This window comes from Lagenorhynchus albirostris, chromosome 19, assembly GCF_949774975.1.
Source record: "Lagenorhynchus albirostris chromosome 19, mLagAlb1.1, whole genome shotgun sequence".
Taxonomy (NCBI): Eukaryota; Metazoa; Chordata; class Mammalia; order Artiodactyla; family Delphinidae; genus Lagenorhynchus; species Lagenorhynchus albirostris.
In genome coordinates this window covers 33746270-33773073 of record NC_083113.1, presented here as the reverse complement: position 1 = coordinate 33773073, position 26804 = coordinate 33746270, and the positions used below count along the sequence as shown (strand labels likewise).

Sequence of the window (26804 nt, the reverse complement as noted above, 5' to 3'; positions counted from 1 at the left end):
TTTATGGTATGAAAATAGAACTCTTTCCAAAGAACATCCCATACATTCATGCTGTGAAATAGCTTACAATAAGCACTTGAAGAACAAGACATCTATAGAAATTGATTTGGAACAACTTCGAAGAGAAACTAAATGGAAAGAAACTGAATAGTGTATCACCAGTGGAATCATCTTACTGAGGGGTGGGTCCCAAGTGGAGCTTTAGACAAAATGGCATATATTCCAGATTGCTCTTAAACACCTTAGGAAGGTGTTTTGTTGGAGCCTCACTTGCCCTTTTGTAACAATCAGCACATCTAGTGTTCCTCAGCATTGGAACAGATCACCATCTCCCAGTTTGAGCTCCAGATGAAGTACTTGCCTTGAATTTAGGGACTTGAAGGAAAAATGTTTCTTTAAACACTGGACTCACTTGAGAGAACTGAAATCTTGCACCACTCTCCCTGCTCACGCTTATTCTGGGGCATGTGCTTGGTTAGTGAAATGACCCTGGCACAAATAGTTAAATTTACAAAAGTTAAACACTTACATGATACAACTCTACTGTATGTAATATTTCTGGAGGGAAAACCATTTGGGGGTGGATAAGAGCATATGTAGATACACCTAGATGATCTCATAGGACACATAAGAACTGTACAGTGATTACTTCTGGAGAGAATGGTTGTATCATTTACGTACTTTTTTTGTACTGTAGACGACTTCTTTGAAAGGTAATATTTATGTGATAAGAATTTCAAAGTCAAAAAAGAACAAAAGGCCATCCTGGATACTGTGCTCTCCCCGACACTCCCTCTGGATTTGGTTTCATCCCACAGGATGAGGCTGGAATTGTGGGCACTGGCTGTTTTGACTTTGACTAGAGGTAAAAACACAGTGCTGAATTCGTCATTACTGTTGCTGCCTCCTGAGAAGTTAAGTGACAAGGAGCACTGGTCTCCCGCATCCTTATCCTCCAGAGTGTGCTCTGGGTAAGCATGACCGAATCTCTGAGGAGGGCAGGGCTGCAGTGGTGGGAGGGCTGTAGGGAAAGGTGCCTCCACTGCTGCACTCACTGAGTTCTCATTTCCCCTCGCAGTTGTCAGGACCTGGCACTTAGGTGGGTTCAGTCAAGACGACTTTGCCTTCCTCTTCCTGCTAACAGCTGCACTGGAGCCGCCTTCGCCGTGGATGCTGCCCCTCTCCTTGGAGAGTCACCATCGTTCAGCATCGCAGAGCACCCATCAGCCCAGGTGACAGCCTGCTCTCTCAGGGCCAGCTCCAGTCACATCTGAATATTGGCCCGCTTCTCTATCCTGAAACACATTAGCATTCCCGTTGTTAGACTCCGTGTGTCTGTCTCCCAAGCTTTCTGGGTTACAGAGGGGTCCTCAGAAATGGGTGGGGCTGGGTGGTCAGGGACTTCAACAGAGCTTCTTGTCTCTGGCCACTGTGTGGTGAAATCTTCCCTCCAATCTGGAGTCTGTTGTGGGATGAAAGATGCTTTTGTGGAGGCGAGAAAGCCCGGTTAACTTTTCATCTCTCTCCGGTGCCAGGACATCAGTGGAGTGCTCCTGGAAGTCCAGAGAAATACAGTAATGCACTCTCCTCCACACAGAGCCCCTTTCACCCCACGGCACTTGTCAGACTATGTATGGGGATTACCTCACCACCCTCTTTGGGGTATAAGGCGGCAGCTGTTGACTTCCCAGATGCTTCACATATCCATCCGAGAGGAAGTGAGGGGGCGTTGAGGGTGATGGGATGTATTATCTAAGCTGGACCCAGGCCAATGTGAATTGTGGCACCAACGACTGCATGGCCCCTGCCCTCAGCTTTCCAGCTCACCAGGAAGATGACAACGACTAATTATGAGGCCAAGGGAAGGAGGAAGGAAAGGTCAGGCTGCAGGGGCTGGAGCCCTTCTCCTTCATGGAGCTGGAGCCAGAGTGACCTTAGACTGAGGAAATTGCAGCAGGCAGAGTTGCGTTACCCGGCTCCTCTGAAGTCACGGTGTGTTGCAGGAGGCGTTGTCTTCCAAATGAGAGTGTTCGTTAATTGGCATGAACTTGAGGGGACAGGTGTGCAGTCATTCTCAGCAGGGCTCATCCTGGGGGAGAGCAGATCCCTGTGGCCCTTATTTGCTACCAGCACGTTGATTGCTTCGCCTGCAGCCAAGCCAATAATACTGACCGTGCCAGTCCAGCCCCCTCCCGGGGCATTTCTTAAGGAGGCAAGTATGCCAGAGAACAACCCCCAAGGTGATTTCCCTAGATCCTTGGCAGCTTTAGCCAAAAGCCTCAAGTGTCAGGAGCCCTTCTTGTCTGAGCCCTCCCTTCTTCCGTTTTACTGATGAGGACACTATAGCCCAGAGATGCTTGGGCCGGCTCCTGTCAGAGTGGCAGGAGTTGAACACGGGTGAGGATCACCTGATGGGAGTCATATGCCATCCCTGTCCTCCCTTGTGCTGACGTCCCCCTGCTTCCTATGTGGTGGCTGTATCCTTTTTGTAGAGGCATTGACGGGTCAGATAATGTCTGCCTGGAGGCTGGGCCAGGGCAGACTTGGCTGCTCAGGAGGCCTAGACTCAGCTCTGCCTCTGCAGCGAGGGCTTGCCTGGTTTGTCCCGTCATGGTTGCACATTAGCTGAACTTCAGGGCCTGAGGCTGAGGATAGAAAGCTGTGGGGCAAAGATTTGTGTTTAACTAATGGATCACAAAAGTAACATAGGCTCATGGGAAATTCAAACTGTTCCCATTCCTGAACTGAAAGTATTTGAATGGGCCAGGCCAAGTTTGTTTTGTTTTTTAATTTATTTTTATATAGCAGGTTCTTGTTAGTCATCCATTTTATACACATCAGTGTATACATGTCAATCCCAATCTCCCAATTCATCACACCACCCCCCACCACCCCCGCTTTCCCCCCTTGGTGTCCATACGTTTGTTCTCTACATCTGTGTCTCTATTTCTGCCTTGCAAACCGGTTCATCTGTACCATTTTTCTAGGCTCCACATATATGCGTTAATATACGATATTTGTTTTTCTCTTTCTGACTTGCTTCACTCTGTATGACAGTCTCTCGGTCCATCCACGTCTCTACAAATAACCCAATTTCATTCCTTTTTATGGCTGAGTAATATTCCATTGTATATATATACCACATCTTTATCCGTTCGTCTGTCGATGGGCATTTAGGTTGCTTCCATGACCTGGCTGTTACAAATAGTGCTGCAATGAACATGGGGGTGCATGTGTCTTTTTGAATTATGTTTTTCTCTGGATGTATTCCCAGTAGTGGGATTGCTGGGTCATATGGTAATTCTATTTTTAGTTTCCCCAGGCCAGGTTTTAACTACTTTACATGTATTTGTTCTACTTTACATTTATGTTTTACATGTATTTGTTATTATCACAACACTGAAACAAGAACTATTATTGTCATTTTACTGATGAGAAAACCAAGGCACAGGGATTAATGTGCCCAGGCTCACACAGTGGTGATAGAAGCAGGTTTCAGACTCAGGCTGTTTAACTCCTGTGCTAGGCTCTTAAATCACGTGACTTCTTTGACCTGCTGTTTCCTCCTCAACAAAATTAGCCTTATGATAAAACACAAGAAACTTACCTCAGAGCTGGGCTGGAAGAAATGTCTGTCTGTGAATGATACATTAGATCATTTGTATTATCTTCACCCAGTGGAATACTATACGGTGATGAAAAGGGGCCAATTACAGCTAGGTGCAAGAAAAGAGGAACCACACAACCATAATGCAGTGAAAACAGCAAGGCACAATATAGTAAAGATGATTCCACTTCTGTACAATTTTTTTTTTTTTTTTTTTTTGCAGTACGCGGGCCTCTCACTGTTGTGGCCTCTCCCGTTGCGGAGCACAGGCTCCGCACGCGCAGGCTCAGTGGCCATGGCTCACGGTCCCAGCCGCTCCGTGGCATGTGGGATCTTCCCGGACCGGAGCACGAACCCGTGTCCCCTGCATCGGCAGGCAGACTCCCAACCACTGCGCCACCAGGGGAACCCTCTGTACAGTTTTTAAATAGACAAAACAATATACTGTTTAGGATGCATTTATAAACGACAGTCTATACAGTAGTCCCCCTTTATCAGCAGTTTTGCTTTTCCTGGTTTCAGTTCCCTGTAGTCAGCTGCAGTCCAGAAATTTTAAATGGAAAATTCCAGAAATAATTCATAAATTTAAACTTGTGCTGCATTCTGAGTAGCATGATGAAATCTCGTGCTGCCCTACCTGGGATCCCCAAACCATCAACATGGTTTGCTCTTAACACCCCACCATTGACATTGTCATGGCTCAATGATGCAAGATCACCTGATGCAGATGATCTCCACCTGACATTGTCAGAAGTTCAGTAGTATAATAATGACATAATGCTATGTCACCCACCTCACTTCATCTCATCATGTAGGCATTTTATCATCTCACATTGCAAAAAGAAGGGTGAGTATAGTACAATAAGATATTTTGAGAGAGACCACATTCACATAACTTTTATTACAGTGTATCATTATAATTGTTCTATTTTATTATTAGTTACTGTTAATTTCTTACTGTGCCTAATTTATAAATTATACTTTATCATAGGCATGTATATATTGGAAAAAAGTAGCATATATAGGGTTTGGTACTATCTGCAGTTTCAGGCATCCACCGGGGGTCTTGGAACGTATTCCTTTGGGGACTACTCTAGTGACAGGCGGAGGGTGGAGTATCTGAAAACTCAGGAGTGCACTTTTGCCTAGAGGTGTGGGGTTGGGGATGGGGATACAAATGTTGGGAGAGGCACTTAGGGGGCGTCCAAAGACCATCAGTGCTTTATTTCTTAACCTGGGCAGTGTTTACACATGGACGCTTGCTTCATTACTATTTGAATTGCACACACAGTTGAATATATTCTTCCGATTATGTTTCTCAATTAAAAAAAAGAGTCAAATTTAGATTACTTAGCCCTGATCTATTAAAATGCAGGCTCTTGGGGCCCAGCTCATTAAAATGCAGATTCTCTTTCAGGAGATCTAAATCTGGCCCAGAAATCTGCATGTTAACGTCGTCCCCTGGTGATTTTTGGTGTTTCTGTCACTTGAAACTGCTCCAAGTTGGAGCGAGCGAGAGTTGATGTGATACCTCTTGAGTGCTGAGAAGCCAGATGCCGGGAAGGAAGGAGAGTGTAAAGCAGCCCACCCTGGCACGTTTGCAGATAGCAACTCCACTACCTATGAAATCCTTAAGTTCCCTTTATACAAAATTCTAGTGTGTAACTTACATCTCGGTACCTTTTCCGTAACGTGAAAATATGGAGTCCTGTAATACAAATCATGAGCACCCCTGGGCTGCAATAGAGGCCCTCCAAATTGTAAATCCATAAGGCGCTGAGCATCTGACGGAGCATGAGCCTTGGAAAAATTGTGCTTGGTATCCATGGTGTCTGAAGCAAAGCAAAACAGTGTGCAAGGGTGGGATATGGAAACACATTGGACAGAACCCCTTAGTAAAGGGTGTAAAATGTCACTGAGAGCCTCTGCTGTTTTATTGCATGAGGATAATAAATATTAATAAGGGCTTTCATAAGTTTTCTCATCACATGGGTTTCCCCCAACCCTTTTTTCCATAAAGTCTTAAGTTGTGAATCCTCCTGGTATTTGGGAGGAAATACAGTAAAATCAGGAAATACAGTAGAATCAGTACACACACACACACACACACACACACACACACACACACACACACACTCACTAGCCTTTGGGTTCCAAGTCACCCTCAAAGCCGCCTGCCCTCCTCCAGGGCTGTCCTCATGTTCACTTGAAGCCTAAAGCATCCTTGCAAGCCTGGGGCCTCTCTTTTTGGTGTTGGAAACTGACCTAAGCCAACACATCGCTCCTGGTCTCTCTCGGGAGCCTGTATCAGAGGTAGTGGGAAGCTGAGTTCTCTCCCCTCCAAACTGGCTACCCCGTGGTGTGCTATGAAAGCACGTCTCAGGACACAAGTACAAAACTGACAAGTGAGCATGCAAAAGATTCATGCCACCCGTTGCCAAAGCTCGGTGAAGTGTCTGCTCGCTCTCTCTTGGTGCACTTCTGTGGGGAATGTGGGGATATGTGGACAGTAGGATCACATGGGGATTCTCTGCTAAGTGTGTGGGCAGGAGGAGGGATGAGCTGCTGGTCCTGAGTTCCAGACTATACTGTTCTGAAGGTCTTAGATGGCTGCGCTTGCCAAGTTCTTATGCCCCATTTTAATGGGGACAGAGATACCTGTAAAATGTTCAGTCACGTATTTTGGAATTGACTCATTTCTCCAGTGGAAAGATATTTCTTTTTTTTTTTTTTTTTGGCCATGTGTGGATCTTATTTATTTCTTATGGAATGGTATTTCTGATATCCCTGCACTACTTGTAGGGAGTAAATATTCATTCCCAAGGGTTGTGCTCACTTTGGCCCGTGTGCTGGCAGATGAGTGGGGGAGGGGAGATGCTCTACACCCAGAGCTCTACACCAGTCCTCATGCCCAGGAAATCCCAGCAACCTCAAGTAAGAGAAATGGAGAAGCTGGAGCTTCCTTAGGCAGCTGAGCCTCAGAGGGGCCACTGGCCTTCCCTGTGGGATTTGGACATTAGCTTTGTCCCATTCTACTCCCCTTGCCCGAGGAAACTGTTGAGGCCTGAAGGGTGCTTCAGGGCATCACCCATTCCCCAGGAGGCTGAGCTTACCTGGTGTGGGGACCCATGGTGGCTGCCACCCTCCCCTCCCATTGGTGGCTCCATGGGCCTCAGAGGCACCAGTTTCCTGCCTTATTTGTGAAACCATATAAAAGAAAAAATTTGTTTCTTTCTCTACTCACACAATACTTCTGACACCAACCAATTTTCCAACACCAGTTGGGTGTCCTACCATTCAGTTCTGATACTATCTACCTGGCGTTAGCATCAGATTCCACAGGTTAAGGGCTCAGTTCCACAAGACTTCCTACCCTGCAGCTCAGAGGCCAGTTGCAAGTAGTGGGTCCCCAGGTTAGCCACACTTCTGTCTGACTGAGCTACAAATTGGTAATTCTCCTGACCCACACCTCAGGTTTGATAATTTGCTGTGATGGCTCACCCCTGTGGAATTGGGGTGCACCAACTTCCCAGTACAGTGGTTGTGTTCACCAGTCTAAAAGCTCCCCAAACCCTGTATTTTAGGGATTTTTATGGAGGCTTCATCATGTAGGCGTGATTCATGATTAACTAAGTCTCTACCCCCTCTCTCCTCCCCAGAGGATGGAGGGGGGTGCTGAAAGTTCCGAGCTTCTGATTATGGCTTGGTCTTTCAGGTAACAGCTCCCATCCAGGAACCCACCAAGAGTCACTTCATTAGAACAAAAGACGTTCCTATCACCCAGAAAATTCCAAGGAATTTAGACCTCTGTGTCAGGAACTGAGGTCAAAGACCAAATATCAGAACAAAAGATGTTCCTGGCACCCTTATTGCTTAGGAAATTACAAAGGTTTTAGGAGCTCTGGCCAGGAGCCGGGGATAAAAACCAAGATAGGTATTTCTTCCTATATCGCAATATCACACTGTAACAAGGAAGGAGTTCAGGGCTGTGCGAATCCTCGTGGAGATGGAGAAGGGAGCCAGGCTACAGTTTCCTAGGTTGGCAGACCTATAGAAAGTGAAGTGGATTGAAAATTCATGCTAATGTGGTAACCAGTAGCCACCTGTGTCTATTTAAATTAAATGTTAATTAATTTTAAGTACATTTAGAATTCCGTTCTTCTGTCATACTAGCCACATTTCAAGTGCTCTGTAGCTACATGTGTCTAATGGCCACCGTGTTGGTCAGTGCAGATACAGGAAGTTTTGATTGGACAATGCTGTTTCAAATGCTTGCATTAAACAAAATAAGATTTTATCACCACTACCAAAAAATGTTTAATGTAATATAATCACTTCCTTAAAAATGGATCTGAGCAGGCTTTTCAGACATTAATGTGCATAGGAGTCATCTAGGGGTTTTGTTAAAACGCAAGTTCTGATTCAGCAGATCTGGTAGGAGGCCCTAAGTTCAGCATTTCTAATAAGGTCACAGGTTGTGCTAATGCTTCCGAGCCATGGACCCCCCTTTGACCTGCAAGGGATTGTAGGATTAGTTACAAACACTTAGGGTGCATTTTAGGTGATGAGCCTCGGCAGTGGGACGCAAGTTCAAAACTGTACGAATGCTGAGCATCATCTTTCACTCCTGACCTTGGTCACTGACCTTAGCCACTGTGTAACCTCATTCAGACGTGAAAGGCTGAGGGTGGGAGGGTGAAGTGCCGCCGGCCAGACGAAGGTGTATTGACACGCCAGCGCTCTCCCTCTCCCTCTCCCTCTCCCTCTCCCGCTCCCTCTCCCGCTCCCTCTTTCGAGTTTGCTTAGGGAGGGGCTAGCCTGAAAGTGTGGCTTTGAGAGCCCTTGTAACCAAGACCTGCAGGGAGGAAGCAACGATCCATCAGGCTGCCTCAGGAAAGGGACGCAGGGACAATGGGGTGTCTGCAGAGGGAGGAGGAGTGGGGGGGCGAGGTGAACTTCGAGTGGCCCCAGGGCAGAGTGGCACAGGTACAGAGGGGCCATCCAGAGAGAGAAGCAGCAGCCCCAAAGGTAGTGGGGAGATGTGCACCGAGGCTGGCGCTCATGTGACACAGCCCTGCCTTGGGGACTCAGAGCTCTCTCGGGGGCCCAGCCCAGTCACACCTCCCCTTGTCCTTTGGCTGAGCTGGCCTTGGATGAGGTGTCACTGCTCAGAGTGAGGCCTATGCAGCTCAGTTCAACTCCGGGGTCCAAGGGAGCCCCCCATCTCCTCCAGCTGAGGGTGGCTCTGCCCTCTCACCGAGTCGCCCTCACCAGGGGGTCTGTTCCTGGCAGAAGTACCGTTAGAGGTGGTTGTGTGAGCAGGTAAAAGGTGTAACTTCCAGTCTCTGCGTTTTGTTGGAGGCGCGGGGGGGATCGAGGAAGGCTCTATGGAGGAGGACTTTGTGTGGCCAGGAGGCCAAAGGAGGAAAGGTGGTCCAGGCGGAGGGAACAGTGGGAGCAAAGGCCCGGAAGTGGGAACTCCAGCTTCCTCCTGCAATGAGAGCATGCAGTTCCTTTATGCCTGACTTTCAAGCAGCAACCTCAGGCTGGGGGGCCCAGTCCTGGCCACAGGTGGGCTGGGCTGAGGGAGGCAGCCGTCCTTCAGCTCCCTTCTTTGACTTCCTGCTCCTGGAGAAGAGGACTTCACTCCGGGGGCGAGGCGACCCTGGGTGCTGGATGCCGGGGTGGGGCAGGCCCCTCACACCACGCCCCCGGCCCCGGCCTCCAGCTCGGTGGGTGGGGTTCCATTCCCCACATCTAATCCCTTGCAGCTGTTGTCCTCCCCAGGAAAGACAGTTGTGCTGGAGGGAAGGGAAATAGTTATTTTGAGTTGGTCACTGGCTTCTGACCAGGAGAGGTAGATGGCCCTGTCCGGGCCTGGCAATGGGACCAGAGCCACGATTAATTATAGGGGGCGTTGGGCAGGAGGACATGGTCCCCACCAAGATGGGGGCTGTAGAGGAGAGTGATGGGCCAGGGAGGAAGCAGGCCTCAGGTGGGGGATGCAAAAACGGAGCCCATGTCTTGAGTGTACTCTGGATTTGGCTGGAGAGGATGGGGAAGTTGGACACAGCCTCCCCAAAATAGGCCCCTGTGCCACAGGAGTCCCTGTGACCGAGACTGGGGCTGTGGTGGGAGGGGTCTCCCACTGAATGAGCTTCCTGTAAGGGACTGGGCTGGCTGGTCACCGTCCCCTCTCTTCCAGGCAGGCCCTCTCCAGCACTGCCCTCCCAGCAGAAAGCAAGTCTGATGGAGACCAGATGCTCTGGGGCATCTGCCCTTCCCGCCTGCGGGGTCATTGTAGGGCAGTGAGATGAATGGACGTGCCCACTCTGGGCCTGGAAAAGCCAAGTGGCCAGTAATTAAGCCCTTCCCTGTAGCGTGTGCCAGCGTGGGCTTGAATCCTGGCTCTGTTGCTTACCCGCCCCGTAAACTCAGCTACAGTTCACCTCACTGGACCTTCCCATTTTACAGCAACAGGAATTACAGTAGCGATGTGCACCTCGTAGTGCTGTGGCTGGGGTTCGCTGAGAGAATGAGGGGACCGTGCTTAGGGCAAGACCCAGCACTCCTGGGCGGGAGTTGTCAGGGTGACGGTCTTTGTCTCGGTTCATCAGCCTCGTGGGTGTGATTGTGGTTGGCCTCCTTCTGGCCCAGGTGTGTCTGCCTGCTTAGAGAGGTTCCATGGAGAGGAGAAACGAAGACATCTTCATCAGGGAGAAGGCGGAGGCTTCCAGAAATGTGGGGAGGAGAGAGGAGCCCATTTGACTGTGCCCGAGAGGCCAGGGCCCACTTCCGTCTTCTTCCCTGCCGTATCCTCAGCACCTAGGATAGTGCCCAGCACAGATTTAGTGCTCAGAGCAAATTTTTTGAATAAATGAATGAACAGATTTTTTTTAGTGAATTATTGGCTGCCTGGGATATGGAGCCTGGGCCCCTGGCTGATGAATTCTTGGGCTGGTCAGTGACCCAGGACATGGCCATCAGGTCCCTCTGTCTCGAATCTGAACAGGGGAATAGAGGAGGGGACAGTTAGCAGCAGGGGCCCGGGAAACGGAAGTGAGAAGTGGGCCCAGCAGAGCAGGGTGGAGTTGACCCTTCCAAGAGGGAGGCGACCCTTGGGGAGAGAGTGGTGCCTCCTCCCTCTCCCAGGGATTCCTCCATCTCCCCAGCCACCTTAAGTGGCCAGAGCAGGGAAGTTCGAAAGAGAAGAAGGCAGTGCTCCCTGGGGACCGCCCCCCATCCTAGAGACCCTCCATCATGAGGAGCTCATTCCCCTCATTCACAGTTCGCTTCACTGAGCAAACACAGCTCCTGCTGTGTGCTGGCCATAGTGCTGGGATCTGGGGCTGAACCACAGCCCTACAGAGTGGCTTCTACGATGGGTAGAAACCCAGAGAGGGCCTCATAGCCCTGGCTTCACGGAAGCAGGAGAGGGAGCACTTCTTGGAGGAAGCTGTGTCTACTGTTTGTAGGAGAGCTGAGGGATGGGCACAGGTTGGCCAGGAAAGAGAAAGGGGAGATGACCTTCCAGGCAGAAGGGACAGCATGGGCGGAGACTGGATAGAGCCTGGCCAGTTTGAGGAACCGCAAGAAGTTCCATGTGGCTGGGGTGGGGTGAGAGATGGGGCAAGAGGGCGCCCTGGATGGGGTCTCCACTCCGGGCTCCGAGCCTGCCTGTGCCAGAGCACCCGACTGGGCAGTGATGGACAGCTGCACTTGAGCGGCTTGTCCTCGAAGCAGAGCCAAGTGCGAGGCCTGGCGCGGAAAGAGCTGGGCCCTGTCTCTTTCTGCCCCAGGCCTTCACTGCTGCTCCCTGGGACGATGTCCCCATCTGCACAGTGAAGGACCCAGCTTGCTGTCCCCTAAGGCCCTGTCTCTGGCTCGGAGGGGCCTTGGGGGACACTGTGGGCTCATGGGGATGGAGTGGTAAGATGAAGGGGGGCATGAAGGCAGTCTGGAGGGGTCAGGCAGCCCCACGTTTGGCCTTTGTAAGGAAGTCCCTTTTTCAGGGACCACTGTTAGCATCACTCAGGTCCTTGGATCAGGATTGAAAGAGATGGATTCCAATGGCTCCTGGCCTGAATGGCTTTGCCCTTCCCTGGGGAGACTGTCCCCATCCACAGAGCAGGCCCCAGGGCCCCTGGCCCTCCACTCCCTGCTGGGCCCTGGGCTGCCTGGCGTTTCAGGGACGGCTGACTCATGGCTTTGGCAGCCCCGAGCTCAGCCTTTTCCTCCAGCCGGGGGCTGAGGGAACCAAGCCTTTTCTCTGGAGTCCTTCCCACCCCTAGCTTCCTGCCAGCTTCAGGCCTTTGCAGAGGGGTCTGTGGCTTTACAGTCGGGTCCCAGGAGCCCTTTCTGTACATTCTCACCTGTGCTCCTCACAGACGCACCTGCTGAGCAGGTGTTACTGCCCCACTTTACACAGGGTGGGAGAGGTGGGGGGGGCACTAAATTTCCAGAAGCAGTAGGAACCCTGCCTAATGATGCACAGCTGGGCAGGGTCAGACTTGCAGGGGTGAGGTGCAGGGGAGTGGTGGAGCTGCTCCCCTCTTCTCACAGGGACAGAGCTCTGCTTGAGGACCTGGCATTGGGCCCCCATTGGACCTGTAAGGGAGGGATTGGGCCATCCGAACATTCTCTGAGGGCTGAGCCCTTCTCTCTGCCCTTCTTTCCTTGGGGTCCCTCCAGGCAGGGTCCCAGCACATGAGGGTGGCTGTCACAGGGAGATAGGGAACTATGGGTTAACGGCATGGCTTTTGGGGTCAAATAGCCTTGAATCTGAATCCCAGTTCCACTTTTAAAAAATATATTTATTATTTATTTATTTGTATTGGCTGCACCGTGTCTTAGTTGCAGCATGCGGACTCAGCCACAGCATGTGGACTTCTGAGTTGCCGTATGTGGGCTCTTAGTTGTGGCATGCAGGATCGAGTTCCCCGACCAGGGATCGAACCTGGGCCCCCTGCATTGGGAGCGTGGAGTGACCCACTGCACCACCAGGGAAGTCCCTCAGTTCCACTTCTTTCTCACTACATAACTTGAGAAGTATCCCTCAGTTCCAGATGGAGAACCATTGTGCCTCCCTCTCAGGGTAGGAGAAAGGGGAAGTGAAATGATCTATACCTTCATTCGAAGAAATATTCATTGAGCACCTACGGTGTGTCAGGCACTGGGACAAGAGATAAATGAAAAATGAATGTAAGTTTCCTCACCAAACTCACATTCCAGCTGGGGAGACTGACAAAAAAAAAAAAAAAACAGACATAACAAATGACATGGTAGGCTGGAAGGTGAGGAGGTGGGATAAGGGGAAGTAGAGCTAGCCCAGAGGGGCAGAGGAGAGGTCAAAGTGGGCGCCTCTGAGGTGATTAGCAGTGCAGACGGAGGGAACAGTGTTCTAGGTGGAAGGAACAGCATTGCAAAGTACCTGCCTGGGCTGTGCAAAGTGACTCAAGAAGCAATGAAAGCAGAGTGGGTGAGAGGTAGAGTAGGTGAGAATGTGGTCAGTGAGACTGGGTGGCAGGGGAGCTGCCCCTCCTCTGTGACCAATTCCATGGGAATTCACTCCTCCGCAGCAGCGAAAGGTCAGGGCCTATGTGGACACAGGACACGACAACTCTAACCTCGCTTCCGCATGCTGCAATTTGAGTGTCTCCTCTCTCCTTTCCTGCCATCACATGGCTTCTTCCTCAGGTCCTTGGGCCCAGAGGCCTCCCCCAGTATGGCCTGTGACCCTCCTCCCCACAGGACAGAGAGCCCCCCAGCTGCCTGTTACTGTCTCCTGTTTGGGGAGGGCACTGTGTCTGCTCTGGCCAGTCTCAGGGAGCATCACAAAGGCTCCTTTCACCAGAGGGCATTGTAGGGGGACTGGGAAGGGATGCGGTGCCCTCCTGCCCGTGGGCATAAAGACCCCCTTTCTCTTCTGCTGCGTCAGCCCTCTCTCGGCTGGCAGGCAGGGGGGCCGCGTGCAGGGAGATTCTTGTCTTCCTTTTAAAGTAGACTGGGGCCAGGCCAGACAATGGTGGTGATTTACAGTCTGCTGGGCTGCTGGGCTGCAGGGCTGCCTGCTGGGGTGGCACTGACCAGCCAGGAGTGCCTGGCATAGGGAGCCCTGCCCTGCTGAGTCTGGGGCTGCCCGCTTAGGACCCCACAGTGGGAGCCCCGACTTACAAGCTGTAAAGTGCAGGAGCTGTACTGGTAATTTCAGAGCCCCCGAGCTCTGCTGTTCTGGGGTGCTGCCTCAACTGGCCTCGTCTTGGGTCTGTTAGCTCCTGGCTAGTCTTTACCTCGATTTCTCAGCCCTAACCCATGTCAGGTCCCTCGCACTGCAGCTCCAGCTCCGACATTCTGTGCTGGACAGAGGTCTGCCTTTGGAGGGAGACAGGCAGGAAGTGGGGAGCATGCAGGGGCTGCACAGGTATGGTGAGAGCCTGGGGGAGCACTGGGGGAGGAGGGGCAGGCTGAGGAGCTGGTGGAACAGCTTGGGGAGATGCCTGCAGGACAGCTGCATCTGTGGCAGGGGAGTGCTGGAAAGTCAAGGGGAGAGAGGGACGGGGAGGGGGGAGCAAAGGAGGGAGAGAGGAGGAGAGAGAGGGGCAGAAGCGGCAAAGGAGAAAGCCAAGGAAGGTGAAAGTGAGAGAGCGCCCAGGACAGAGAGAGACACTCACACACAAGAGAGAAAAGAGAGGACAAGAAGTGATTCAGAGGAAGAGAGAGGGAGGACACACAGGAGGGGGGAAAGCGGGGGTGGGGGGAGGGGGAGAATAGGGAGGAAAGAAAGGATGAGGGAGAGCTAAGCCAGAGCCACGCGGAGCAGAGAGCAGAGCAGGTGAAAAGCCAGAGAACTCCTCCCCAGTGCTCACCCGCCTCGCTTTCTCACTGCTCGGCCCACGCCCTGCACCCTCACCCCAGGCGTTGCTGGCCAGGGAGGGAGGCAGGGGCATGGCAGGTGCTAGTCTGTCCTCCACTGGGGATGATCGGCTGGACATAAGCAGGAACTTTTTGATGAAGAGCAAAACAGGCCCCCAAGGGAAGTGTCCCCCTCGTTGGAGCCCTGGCCTTTCTGAGGCAGGGGACTGACCGTCATGACCCCTCAAAGGGTGTGGGCTGCACCGTTTTATTCTGGCTTGACAGGACCCAATGTGGAGGAAGGTGGTTTTCTGACCTTCTGCCTCGGTTTCCCTCTATGAGGCAGAGAGGTGGTCAGGGATCTGGGCTGCCGGATGGGGTTGGGGCCAGGCTCTGGGGCCAAGCTGGGCTGGTGAAGTCACAGTGCATCTGTCCAGGTGGGTCTTGGGACCGTCTCCTTTCCACCCCCAGCCTTTGTTCCAGGAAAAGGCAGCTGGGGGAGGGGGTGGAAGGCAGGAGTGTTTCGAGGGAAAAATGGATCCTTCCATGGAACAGGCAGCCACTTCACCCCTCCACCCCCATCCTATCCCCCTCCTGCCACCAGCGCCATTCCTTCCTTCCTCCCCTCTTGGCAGGAGGAGCCCAGCAGCGGGAAACACCATGCTCTGCTCCCATCTCCCACCTCAGCAGTGCTGAGCCCAGGGTGGCTTTGCAGAGGGGGCGGGGGTGCATGTGAGTGTGTGTGCGTGTGAATGTGCACGTGTGCACACACACATGGCCTGGCCAACATCGCCTGCAGCCATGGAGGTGGGAGAGGCAGGGTGCATCAAAGGGAAGGAGGCAGCCTGAACTGAGCTCCTGGAGCCTCAGTTTTGTCATCTGAAATATAGGCACTAGCCTTGTCCTGCTTCCCTAATAGGGCTGATGTAAGGATCACAGAGCCACAGAGGGGGAGCGGGAACATGTCCCTGAGGGCCCTGGGTACCCGTTGCCCTCATACCGACCCTTGAGGCAGGTGCTGTTATTACTGTCCCCCTTTCCCAGTGAGGAGCCTGAGGCTTAGAGATGTAAATGGCCCACAGGGGGCAAGTGGCTGCCCTGAGACTGGAGCCCAGGTCTGACTGACGCAGTTATTGACAAGGTCCCTGGGTGCCTCTTCCTCCATCCTGGGCTTTGAGGCTCCTTGTCCCGCCCCTTGAAGAGCTGCCTCTTCCCAGGGACCGGGGGCCCTTCCTGACTTAGGGACTTTCGGCAGGTTGTTCCAGCCCAAAGAGTCCCCGCAGGCCACCTGGTCCAACTCCTTGTCATTAATTTGAAAAGCCTGAGGCCCAGGGGCCCAGAGCTTCAGGTTGCAAAGCACAGGGAGCAGAGCTGGGATTCCAGCTTCCTGCCTGGTGGTCCCAGCTGTGGGCTGTTTTTCTCTCTTCCTTCCTGTAAGCATGAACCTGTTCCTGGAGGGGTTATCAACACAGGCACACTCCCCTTCCTCACTCTCTTCTGCCTGGCCCAAACCCCACCACATTTCACCACCCTCCCCAAACACAGGGCCCAGCAGGGTAGGGATGCTGAGTGATGCTGCTGGACACCCTTCCTGGTCCCACCCCTTTCCAGCGGGTGAACTCCTCCTCCCGCAGGCTGCTCAAAGGGAGCCAGCTCTTCTCCAGACCCCAGCTCTGGACCCTGACCCCCTCATCATGGCCTAAACACCATGGCCTTTGGCTGGATGACTGAGGCCCCTGAGACCAGCTCCTTGGTTGGTCAGCCTGGAGACCACCCTCACCACCGCCACTACCACCACCAGGGGACAGGAAGCAGCCAGAACCGTGCCCCTTCCCCAATATCACCTTTTTCCTGAGTCCAGGTCTGGGGAGGCTTCCAAAAGGAGGAGGGATTTAGGGAGCTGCTTACCCATCTAGACGTGACTTGTGTAGGGATGGTGCCCAAGGCAGAGAGAGGAGTGGAAGGTGGACAGGGCTGGGGAGAGGTCCAGAACATCCTTGGCACAGAGGCCTGCGGCCCTCCTAGAGCCTGCTGGACACACAGCCGGGCCGACCAACACGACCCAGGGGAGGGAGGTGGGACACAGCCAGAGGAGATGAGGCCCAGGGGCACAGACGCCAGGCCTGCTGGGAAGGCACTGGGGCAGGGGGTGACCCCCACATACCCGGGCTCAGGCCACAGAGTCAGTACCAGCCCTGAAGCTGCTGCCCTCCCTGGGTTCAGCAGTATGTCACGTGTCACGTCTGTCTTTGGGTGCCCAGTTCTGGGCTCTTGGGTGCCTCAGATGCCACACCTGCTGTGGGCAGCTCCCACTTGGTGGGGTACTCCCTGCTGCAGGCGCTGATCATGTCCGCCCAGATCCTCGGGCTGATGCTCCCATCCCTGAGCTGCTGTGCTATTGGCTGCTCTCAGCTCACCCCCTCCAGAGGCTGCCCTTGGCTGACGGGAGCCGCATCACCTGGAGATGTTCAGGAGGTTATGAGCAGTGACTGACCAACATGGGCGGTTAGCAGCCAGGTCCCTTGGCCTCTGGAGTCCACAATGTCTTTGGTACCATTCGCAATCTGGAGTCCTCGGGGATCAGGCTGAGGCAAGATTTCTCCTGAAACCACACCCTGTCTGGCTTCTTTCTCTGCCCTATTCTCTGCTTCCCTCACTTTCACATGGATTGAGGATCTCAGTAAACCACTTGCATAAAAATTGCATCTCAGGCTCTGCTTCTAGAGAACCTGATCTCAGATACCCAGAAAATTGACCTGGTGGCCTCTCCTATAGCATGGTACCAGGGCTGGGGAAGGGGCATATGGGGGACCAGTCTTAGGGGCACAGGAAAGCCTCCCTGAAGAGGTGACATTAGAATCAGGGCCTTGAAGGTTGAGTAAGAATTGTTGAGCTGAACAGTGTCTGCTTCATTTGATAAATCTTGCCTGATTAAATTGCTCAGGACATGAGAGGCCAGAGGCACAACAAAAGCAAAGGCCCTGGGGCAGGAAAAGGCAGGTCGTGTTCAAAGGGGAGAGCGGACCTGTGGCTGGAGGGGTGGGGCATGGCAGTGAGGTAGGAGATGAGACAAGAAAGGGAGTTAGGGCCTGGGCAGGGGGCTGCCGTCACCATGCTGTAAGCTCACGTCACCCAGCCCCACACAGCACTCACGGCTGATGGACTGTCAGACTTGCTGAGCCCAGATAGAGCCTCAGAAGCCTCATGCTGTGCCTGGCAGGCTCTATCAATCTACTGAATTAGCACGTGAGGTGACACGCATTTATTGTCCCTACCCCAGAGAAAGGCCAGGCTGGGCCGTCATGGGAGGTCTGGGCCAAGCCCAGAGGCCTGTGGAGAATGGCCCGAGTACAGTAGGGGCCTCCCCAGGGAAGGGGCCATTGTGGCCCATAAATAGGTTAGGTGGCCAGGAAACAGGAAATCCTGACAATACAATGAAGCCTGGGGCACAGGGGTTTCCTCCAGGCTGAGGGCTGGACCGAGGATGCTTCTTCAGCCAAAGGCCTTGCTGAAGCAAGACACCCTGACCGCTGGCCTCAAATGCCTGACTTTTCTCACAGTCCTCAGGGGGACTCTGGGTCCACCCTCACCCGACCCGGCCCAGCCAAGGGCAACTCAGGACAGGCCAGCACATGCCAGGACTGGCAGCAGAACCCCGAGGGAGGAGGGGTGACCGGCTCGCTCCCAGCTGAGCTTGGAACCAGGTGGTGATGGGAGCAGCTGGGGCAGCCAGACCAGGGGCCAGAGGCCAGGCCAGGGGGACTCCCTCAGGATCAGAAGGTACTTCTGCCAGGCGCGCTGACCCAAGGAGCCTGCACATCTCTAAGCCGGTGTCGGTGGGCCTGTCTCTGCCCTGGGCTCTGAAAGGGCATAGCAAGCAGCAGGCTGACCCTACCTGGACCCCAACAATGGAGAAAAATGAGTCCCTCATTAGAGAACCAGGTAGCCTATAAAACCACATCCCAGAAGAATTTTATTAAGAAAAGCAAATAACAAAACATGATGTCCAATAGGATCCCTATTTTGTTAAAATGCACACAAATGTAAAAATCTGTGTGTGTGCCTGTGTATGTTTGCGTGCCTGTGCATGTGCACAGAGGAGACAAGAAAGAGGACCAACAGAATGTCAACGGGTGTCAGGGGATTTTTATTCTTCCTTGTTCTTTTCTGAACATTCTAATTTTTCTACAATGAACTTTGTAACCATAAAAAAAAAATCAAAACAAAGCACTCAAATCCTGCAATACCTGTTTTCTTTTAAGTAAAATGTTTACTAAGAGTTTTTAGAGAAGTGGAGAAATGTTGATAATCCAAGCTGAGGGGAAAACAGGATACAACATTGTATATACAACGTATGTAAAGGACAAGAAGCTCAGGGCAGGAAGGGGACAGGAAGGAAGCACGTGGGGTGTCAGGGCCAATGGCTTTGCAGGGGCACCACCATGGTTCCACCCACCTGCAGTGTGAGAAACCCCACACTTTGGTGCCCACTGTATCCCTAGTCTTTAACATTTTTGGCAATCCAGAGTGTAGAAGATAGTCTTGTAATTTGATCCCAGGGGTGGAAGATAGTCTCATAATTTACACATCCCTGATTATTGAGCCTCTTTCCCCAGAAAAACATTTTATTATGAAAATTTTCAACATACAGAAAAGTAGAAAGAATTGTACAGTGAACACCCATTTACCCATCATGTAGGTTCTGCAATTTACATTTTACTAGACTTGCTTTAGCACATATCAATTTATCCATCCATCCATCCATCAGTCTTTATTTTTTGATACAATTCAGGGCAAGTTACAGGCGTCACTACACTTCATCTTAAACACTCGAGCATGTATATCATTAACTAGAGCTCAATCTTTGTCTATTGCTCTCCCTCCTCACCTCTATGTAAAATTTACACATGGTGATGCAAAAATCTTAAGTGTATCGTTTGATTGGTTATGACAAATGCATACACTTGTGTAACCCAGACCTTTATTATGATATATTGTAGAACGTGACCCCCAGAAAACTCTCTCTGTCCCTACCTAGTCAATCTCTGCTCTGACTCCTCAGAGGCAATCACCATTCTTTGTTTTCATCAGAGATTAACTTTGGCTGTTCTGGAACTTCCTATAAATGGGATCATACAGCCCATAGTAGTTTGTGTTTGGCTTTTTTTTGTGTGTGTGGTACGCGGGCCTCTCACTGTCGTGGCCTCTCCTGTTGCAGAGCACAGGCTGCGGACGCACAGGCTCAGTGGCCACGGCTCACGGGCCCAGCTGCTCCGTGGCATGTGGGATCTTCCTGGACCAGGGCACGAACCCGTGTCCCCTGCATCAGCAGGCGGACTCTCAACCACTGCTCCACCAGGGAAGCCCCTGTGGCTTCTTTCATTCAACATTATGTCTTGTGAGATTCATCTATGTCATTGCAATAGTTAGTTACTTTTTATTGTTGAATAGTGTTCCACTGTATGGACATGCAAATACCCATACAATATTGATTGAATGTATATTGTATGGATATACAAATGGATAGCCAGTTGTATGGATACATTTCATACATGGATAAGGATACACTGTATGGATAGTTCTCTTGTTGATGGATACCTGGGCTGCTTAAACTTTTCCTTATTATAAATAAAGCTGCTATGAACATTCATATGCAAATATTTTGTGAACACATGCTTTCATTGCTCTTGGATAAATTCCTAGGAATGCAATTGATCCGGTTGCTTTTCATGTTTGTTAAACACTTGGATTTTTCTTTTGCCTATTTTTTGGTCTTTTTCTCATTGATTTGTAGGAACTCTTTCATTATTAGTGATGATCCCTAGGGATGCAAAAAAATTTACTATAGTCCCTTGCCCTCAAATTGCTCAGAGTTTAGCAGTCATGGACACAGTTAGGATGTGATATGGTGGCTGCTATGCATTCATTTACGTCTTTGTAAGTCTGATCATGCCACTTCTCTGCTCAAAACCTGGCCAGGGCTCCACTTCACTCAGGGTCAAAGCCAGCAAGACCCTACATGGTCTCACATGATCTGGTTCCCTAGGCTCTAACCTCACTCCTACCACTTTCCTTGTGCAGTCTGCTTCAGCAGCTCCAGCTCCTTGGTGGTCCATAAACTACCAAATCCCCACCCCAGGGCTTTTGTCCTGGAGAGCCTCTCTCCCTGGAACATTCTTCCCCACCCCAGATTTCCACAAGATTTGCTTCCTGTATTAGTTTCCTAGGGCTTCCATAACAAATTACCACAAATTTGGTTACTTAACATAAATTCATTCTCTAACGGCTCTGCAAAAACCTTTTTCCCCATTAAGCTTCCATTCAGAGGTTCTGGAGACTAGGACGTAGACATATCTTTTGGGGCCACCATTCAACCTACCACACTTCCTAATCTTCTTCAGGTCCTTGCGCAAATTTTACTTTCTCCGAAAGACTTTCCCTGGACATTTAATTAATTAATTAATTAATTTATTTATTTATTTATTGCCACACCGTGCGGCTTGCAGGATCTTAGTTCCCCAACCAGGGATCGAACCCGGGCTCCGGCAGTGAAAACACCGAGTCCTAACCGCCAGGAAATTCCCATCCCTGGACACATTATTTAAAGTCACACACACACCATTCCAGCTCTCCTAATCCTCCTTCTCTGCTTGATTTTTCTCCCTAGTCCTTACTTGCAGGTATACCATGTGTAGTTTACTTTACATGTAGATCTTTATTGTCTGTTCCCCTATTAGAATGTAAGCTCCATGAAGACAGAGTTTTCTCTGCTCTATTCCTAATGCACAAAACAGTGCTGGCAACACAGAAGATGCTCAGGAAATAACTGTTAAATGAATGAGTGAATGATCATATTGAGCACCAAGCTGTGCTTTAAATAGAAAGTTATAAACAGTAGGAGCACAGGAGGAGGGAATAAATCATTCTGTTTGGAGTCTTATCTAAGCAGGATTCACAAAAAGGGTATATTTGAGCTGGACCAGGTGGGAATGGGGAGGTGTGGGATTCCCCAGAGGCAGACAGGACAGGACCTGAGAAAAATCTTTTTGGCTGCCTGTGTGGAGGGTGGTATGGAGGAAATGAGACTGAGGAGGGGGGTCTCATCTGGGACATGAAACAGGGCTCTGTGTGTGGGTGACTGCTGTGGCCCAGAAGGAAGGGTGGAGGGACCTCATTCCACAGTAGAACCAGAGGCACTAGGAGACTCATTAGTGAATGGAAAGTATTGATCATGTGCTGCGATGGCTCGGGTGTGGGGAAACAGGTGCTCTGACACACTTGGTAGCAGTGTGAATTGGGGCAACCTCAGTGGGGGCAATTTGATGACTTTAAAATGCACATGGACTTACCTGGTGGCGCAGTGGTTAAGAATCCGCCTGCTAATGCAGGGGAAAACAGGTTCGAGCCCTGGTCTGGGAAGATCCCACATGCCGCGGAGCAACTAAGCCTGTGCGCCACAACTACTGAGCCTGCGTGCCACAACTACTGAAGCCTTTGTGCCTAGAACCCGTGCTCCACAACAAGAGAAGCCACCGCAATGAGAAGGCTGCACACTGCAATGAAGACCCAACGCAGCCAAAAATAAAAAATGTAAATACAAAAAATAAATTTATTTTAAAAAAATAAATAAAGTGCACACATCCTTTGAGCAAGGAATTTCACTTCTAGGGATTTATTCCACACATATGCATACTTGCGCATGTATGTTAGAAAGTAGCATATTGCTCAAATATATGACAATTTTCTATTTCCCAAAGAGATCAAAACCAAAAACAGCATCACACCTATTAGGAGGACTACTGTCAAAAACCAGAAAACCATGAGTTTTGACAAGGATGTGGAGAAATTGGAACACTTGTGCATTGTTGGTGGGAATAGAAAATGGTGCCACCACTGTGGAAAACAGTATGGTGGTTCCTCAAAATATTAAAAATAGAATTACCATATAATCCAGCAATTTCACTTCTAGCTATATACACAAAGAATTGAAAGCAGGGTCTCAAAGAGGTATTTGTATACCCATGATCATAGCAGCATTATTCACAATAAGCAAAATGTTGAAGAAACCCAAGTGTCCACTGATGGATGGATGGATATATGAACGAAATGTGGTCTATACATACAACGGAATATTATTCAGCCTGAAAAAAGGAAGGAAAATTTGACATATGCTGTAATGTAGATGAACCTTGAGGACATTATACTATGTGAAATAAGCCAGTCACAAAAAGACAAATACTGTATGATCCACTTTTACGTGAAATAGTCAAAATCATAGAGACAGAGAGTAAAATGGTGATTGGGAGAAACTAGAGAATGAGGAGTTATTGTTTTGGGGGGACAGAATTTTAGTTTTGCAAGATCAAAAGTTATGGAGATGGATGGTGGTGATGTTTGCACAATAGTGTGAATGTATTTAATACCACTGAACTAACTGTAAACTTGAAAATGGTTAAGACAGTAAATTTTATGTTATGTGTATTTTACCACAACTAAAAATAATAATAATTTTTAAAAAACCAACAACACATTCATGGACCAGCTTGTATTTATAACTTTTAGGTATGTAGGTTAAATAGTCAAATACTTAAAATATTTAGTGTATTAATTTTTATACATATATTTTAAAAATCACATATTAGATAAAACATCACTTTAGAAATACAGCTTTGTCCCCTCTATCACATTAAACAATTATGTTCTACTTTTTGCATTACACTTCTGCTGATGCATCTCTGTTACCATTTTGTCATTGTCACATGAAAAGGTGCTCAACATCACTAATTGTCAGGGAAATGCAAATCAAAACCACAATGAGATATCACCTCACACCTGTCAGAATGACTATTATCAAAAAGACAACAAGTAGAGCTTCCCTGGTGGCGCAGTGGTTGAGAGTCTGCCTGCTGATGCAGGGGACACGGGTTCATGCCCCGGTCCAGGAAGATCCCACAAGCCGCGGAGCGGCTGGGCCCATGAGCCATGGCCATTGAGCTTGCGCGTCCGGAGCCTGTGCTCCGCAACGGGAGAGGCCACAACAGTGAGAAGCCCACATACCGCAAAAAAAAAAAAAAAAAAAAAAAGACAACAAGTAATAATTGTTGACAGGGATGTGGAGAAAAGCGAACACTTATGCACTGTTAGTAGGAATGTAAATTGGTGCAGCCACTATGGAAAACATTATGGAGGTTCTTCAAAAAGTTAAAAATAGAACTACTGAAGGATCCAGCAATTCCACTCCTGGGTATTTATCCAAAGAAAACGAAAACACTAATTAGAAAAGATATACGCACCTCTATGTTCACTGCAACATTATTTACAATAGCCAAGATATGGAAGCAACTTCAGTGCCCATCAATAGATGAATGGATAAAGAAGATGTGATGTATATATACAATGGAATATTACTCAGCCATAAAAAAGAATGAAACCTTGCCCTTTGCAACAACATGGCTGGACCCAGAGGGTATTATGCTAAGTGAAATAAGTCAGACAAAGAAAAATATGGTATGATTTCACTTATATGTGGAATCTAAAAAGCAAAACAAATGAACAAACATAACAAAACAGAAACAGAGTCATAGATTCAGATAACAAATAAGTGGTTGCCAGAGGGGGGCAATGAGAAAAATAGGTGAGGGAGATTAAAAGGTACGAACTTCCTGTTGCAAAATAAATTAGTCATGGGTATGAAATGTACGGTGTGGGGAATATAGTCAGTAATTATGTAATATCTTTGTATGGTAACAGATGGTTTCTAGATTTATCATGGTGATCATTTTTAAATGTATAGAAATATGGAATCACTATGCTGTATAATAGGAACTAATGTGTTGTAGGTCAATTATACTTCAAAAACAAACAATAGAAAAAGAGATCAGATTTGTGGTTAACAGAAGCAGGGAGTGGGGAGAAGGGGAATTGGATGAAGGTGGTCAAAAGGTACAAACTTTCAATTATAAGATAAATAAGTTCTAGGGATGTGATGTACAACATGATAAATATAATTAACACGGCTGTACGTTATAGATGAAAATTATTAAGAGAGTAAATCCTGAGTTCTCATCGCAAGAAAAAACCATTTTTCTATTTCTTTAATTTTGTATCTACATGATATGATGGATGTTCACTAAACTTACCGTGGTACTTGCTTCATGATGTATGTAAGTCAAATCATTATGTTGTACACCTTAAACTTATACAGTGCTGCAGGTCAACTATATCTCAATATAATTGGGAGGGAAGAAAGCTTCCATTTAAACCATTTTTAGGTGTGAATTCAGTGGCATTAATTACCCCCACATTGTTGTGCGACCATCACTGCTATCTGTTTCCAAAGCTTTTTCATCACCCCAGACTCTAAGCACAAAGCAATAACTCCTTATTTCTCCATTACCCCAGCCCCTGGTAACCTCTAATCTACTTCCTATTTCTATGAATTTGCCTCTTCTAGATATTTCTTACAAATGGAATCATTCAGTCTTTGCACTTTTGTGTCTGGCTTATTACACTTAGTGTAGTGTTTTCAAGGTTCATCCACGTTGTTGCCGAATCATATTGCATTGTATGGATACACCAATTTTGTTTATCTGTTCATCTGTCGATGGACACTTAGGTTTTTTCTACCTCGTGGCTAGCTTGCCTATTTTTGAATTTTATATAAATGGAATCATACAGCCTATACTCCTTTATGTATACCTTCCTTCGCTCATGTTTCTGAGATTCTTCCAAGCCGTTGCATGCTGTTATAATTTGTTCATTTTCAATGCTCTATAGTATTTGTATGTATATACCACAATCGATCCATTCTACTGTTGTTGACAGTCTTTGGCTATTACAAATTCTGACACCAATTCTGATGTGCGTTTTTCAACATTACCAAGCAGTCAACTCAATTCTGACACTACCTGGAGATATCATTAGATTCCACAGGTTAAGGACCGAGTCCTACAAGATGCCTCCCCTAACCCACCCCACTCCCCCGGCCAACTTCCAGATGCTAATCAAAAGCCCAGGTTGTCTCCTGTGCTTTTGACTGACCAACTATAGATCAGAGGTTCTAATGAACCCCCCACTTGGGTTCAATTAATTTGCTAGAGTGGCTCACAGAACTCAGAGAAACAGTTTACTTTCCAGATTACCAGTTTATTATAAAAGGATATAACTCAGGAACAGCCAGATGGAAGTGATGCATAGGGCAAGGTATGTGGGAAGGGACTCGGAGTGTCTATGCCCTCTCTGAGTACACCACTCTCTCCGCATCTATATGTGTTCACCAGCCTGGAAGTTCTGCAAACCCCACCCTTTGGGGTTTTTATGGAGGCTTCGTTACATAGGCTTGATAGATCAAATCATTGGCTATTGGTGATTGACCTTAATCACTAGCTCCTCTTTCCTCCCCAGAAGTTGGGGTGGGACTGAAACTCCAAGCCTCCAATCATGTGGTTGGTTCCCTTAGCAACCTGTCCCCAATCTTACCTAACCTAGGGGCTTTCCAAAAGTCACTTCAATAGCATAACAACATACCTTTATCACTCTCATCACTTAGGAAATTCCAAGGAATTTAGGAGCTATGTGCCAGGAACTCAGAGGAAGACCAAAGGTATGTATTTTTGTTTTGTTTTTTAAATTTTTATTTATTTATTTATTTTTGGCTGCGTTGGGTCTTCGTTGCTGCACGCAGGCTTTCTCTAGTTGCGGCGAGTGGGAGCTACTGTTTGTTGCGGTGCGAGGGCCTCTCATCGCGGTGGCTTCTCTTGTTGCGGAGCATGGGCTCCAGGCGCGCGGGCTTTAGTAGTTGTGGCATACGGGCTCAGCAGTTGTGGCTCACAGGCTCTAGAGCGCAGACTCAGTAGTTGTGGCGCACGGGCTTAGTTGCTCCACGGCATGTGGGATCTTCCCGGACCAGGGCTCGAACCCGTGTCCCCTGCATTGGCAGGCGGATTCTTAACCACTGCGCCACCAGGGAAGCCCCAAAGGTATGTTTTTTATTATCGATCACAATATCGTACTACTGCTTTGAATTTTCTTATACATGCCTTTTCATGAATATGTGCGAGCATTTTTGTTAAGTATATTTCTAGGAGCGAAGCTGCTGGATCAGAGAATATACATATGTCCAGCTTTCACAGATGATGCCAAACAGTCTTCCAAAGTTGTACAATTTGTATTCCTACCAGCGGGGTATGAGAGTTCTGATTGCTCCACATCCTTGTCAACACTTGGTATTGTCTTCTGTTTTCATTCTGGCCATCCTGGTGGGTAGATAGTAGTGTTGCATTGTTGTTTTCATTTGCATTTCCCTGACGGCTAATGAAGTTAAGCATGTTTTCATATGTTTATTGGT

General features: G+C 49.0%; 1 long non-coding RNA gene across 2 annotated transcripts; it reads left to right on the top strand.

Annotated features, from left to right (window-relative positions):
* Nucleotides 1-24: 24 nt before the first annotated feature.
* On the top strand, nucleotides 25-26804 carry LOC132510017 (uncharacterized). Of its 2 annotated transcripts, XR_009537213.1 has the most exons (4): nucleotides 25-182; nucleotides 819-971; nucleotides 1079-1232; nucleotides 26007-26804. It is a non-coding gene; the product is annotated as an uncharacterized LOC132510017 (long non-coding RNA). The 2 variants fall into 2 exon arrangements; XR_009537212.1 differs by lacking the exon at nucleotides 26007-26804 and having other exon boundaries at nucleotides 1079-1375.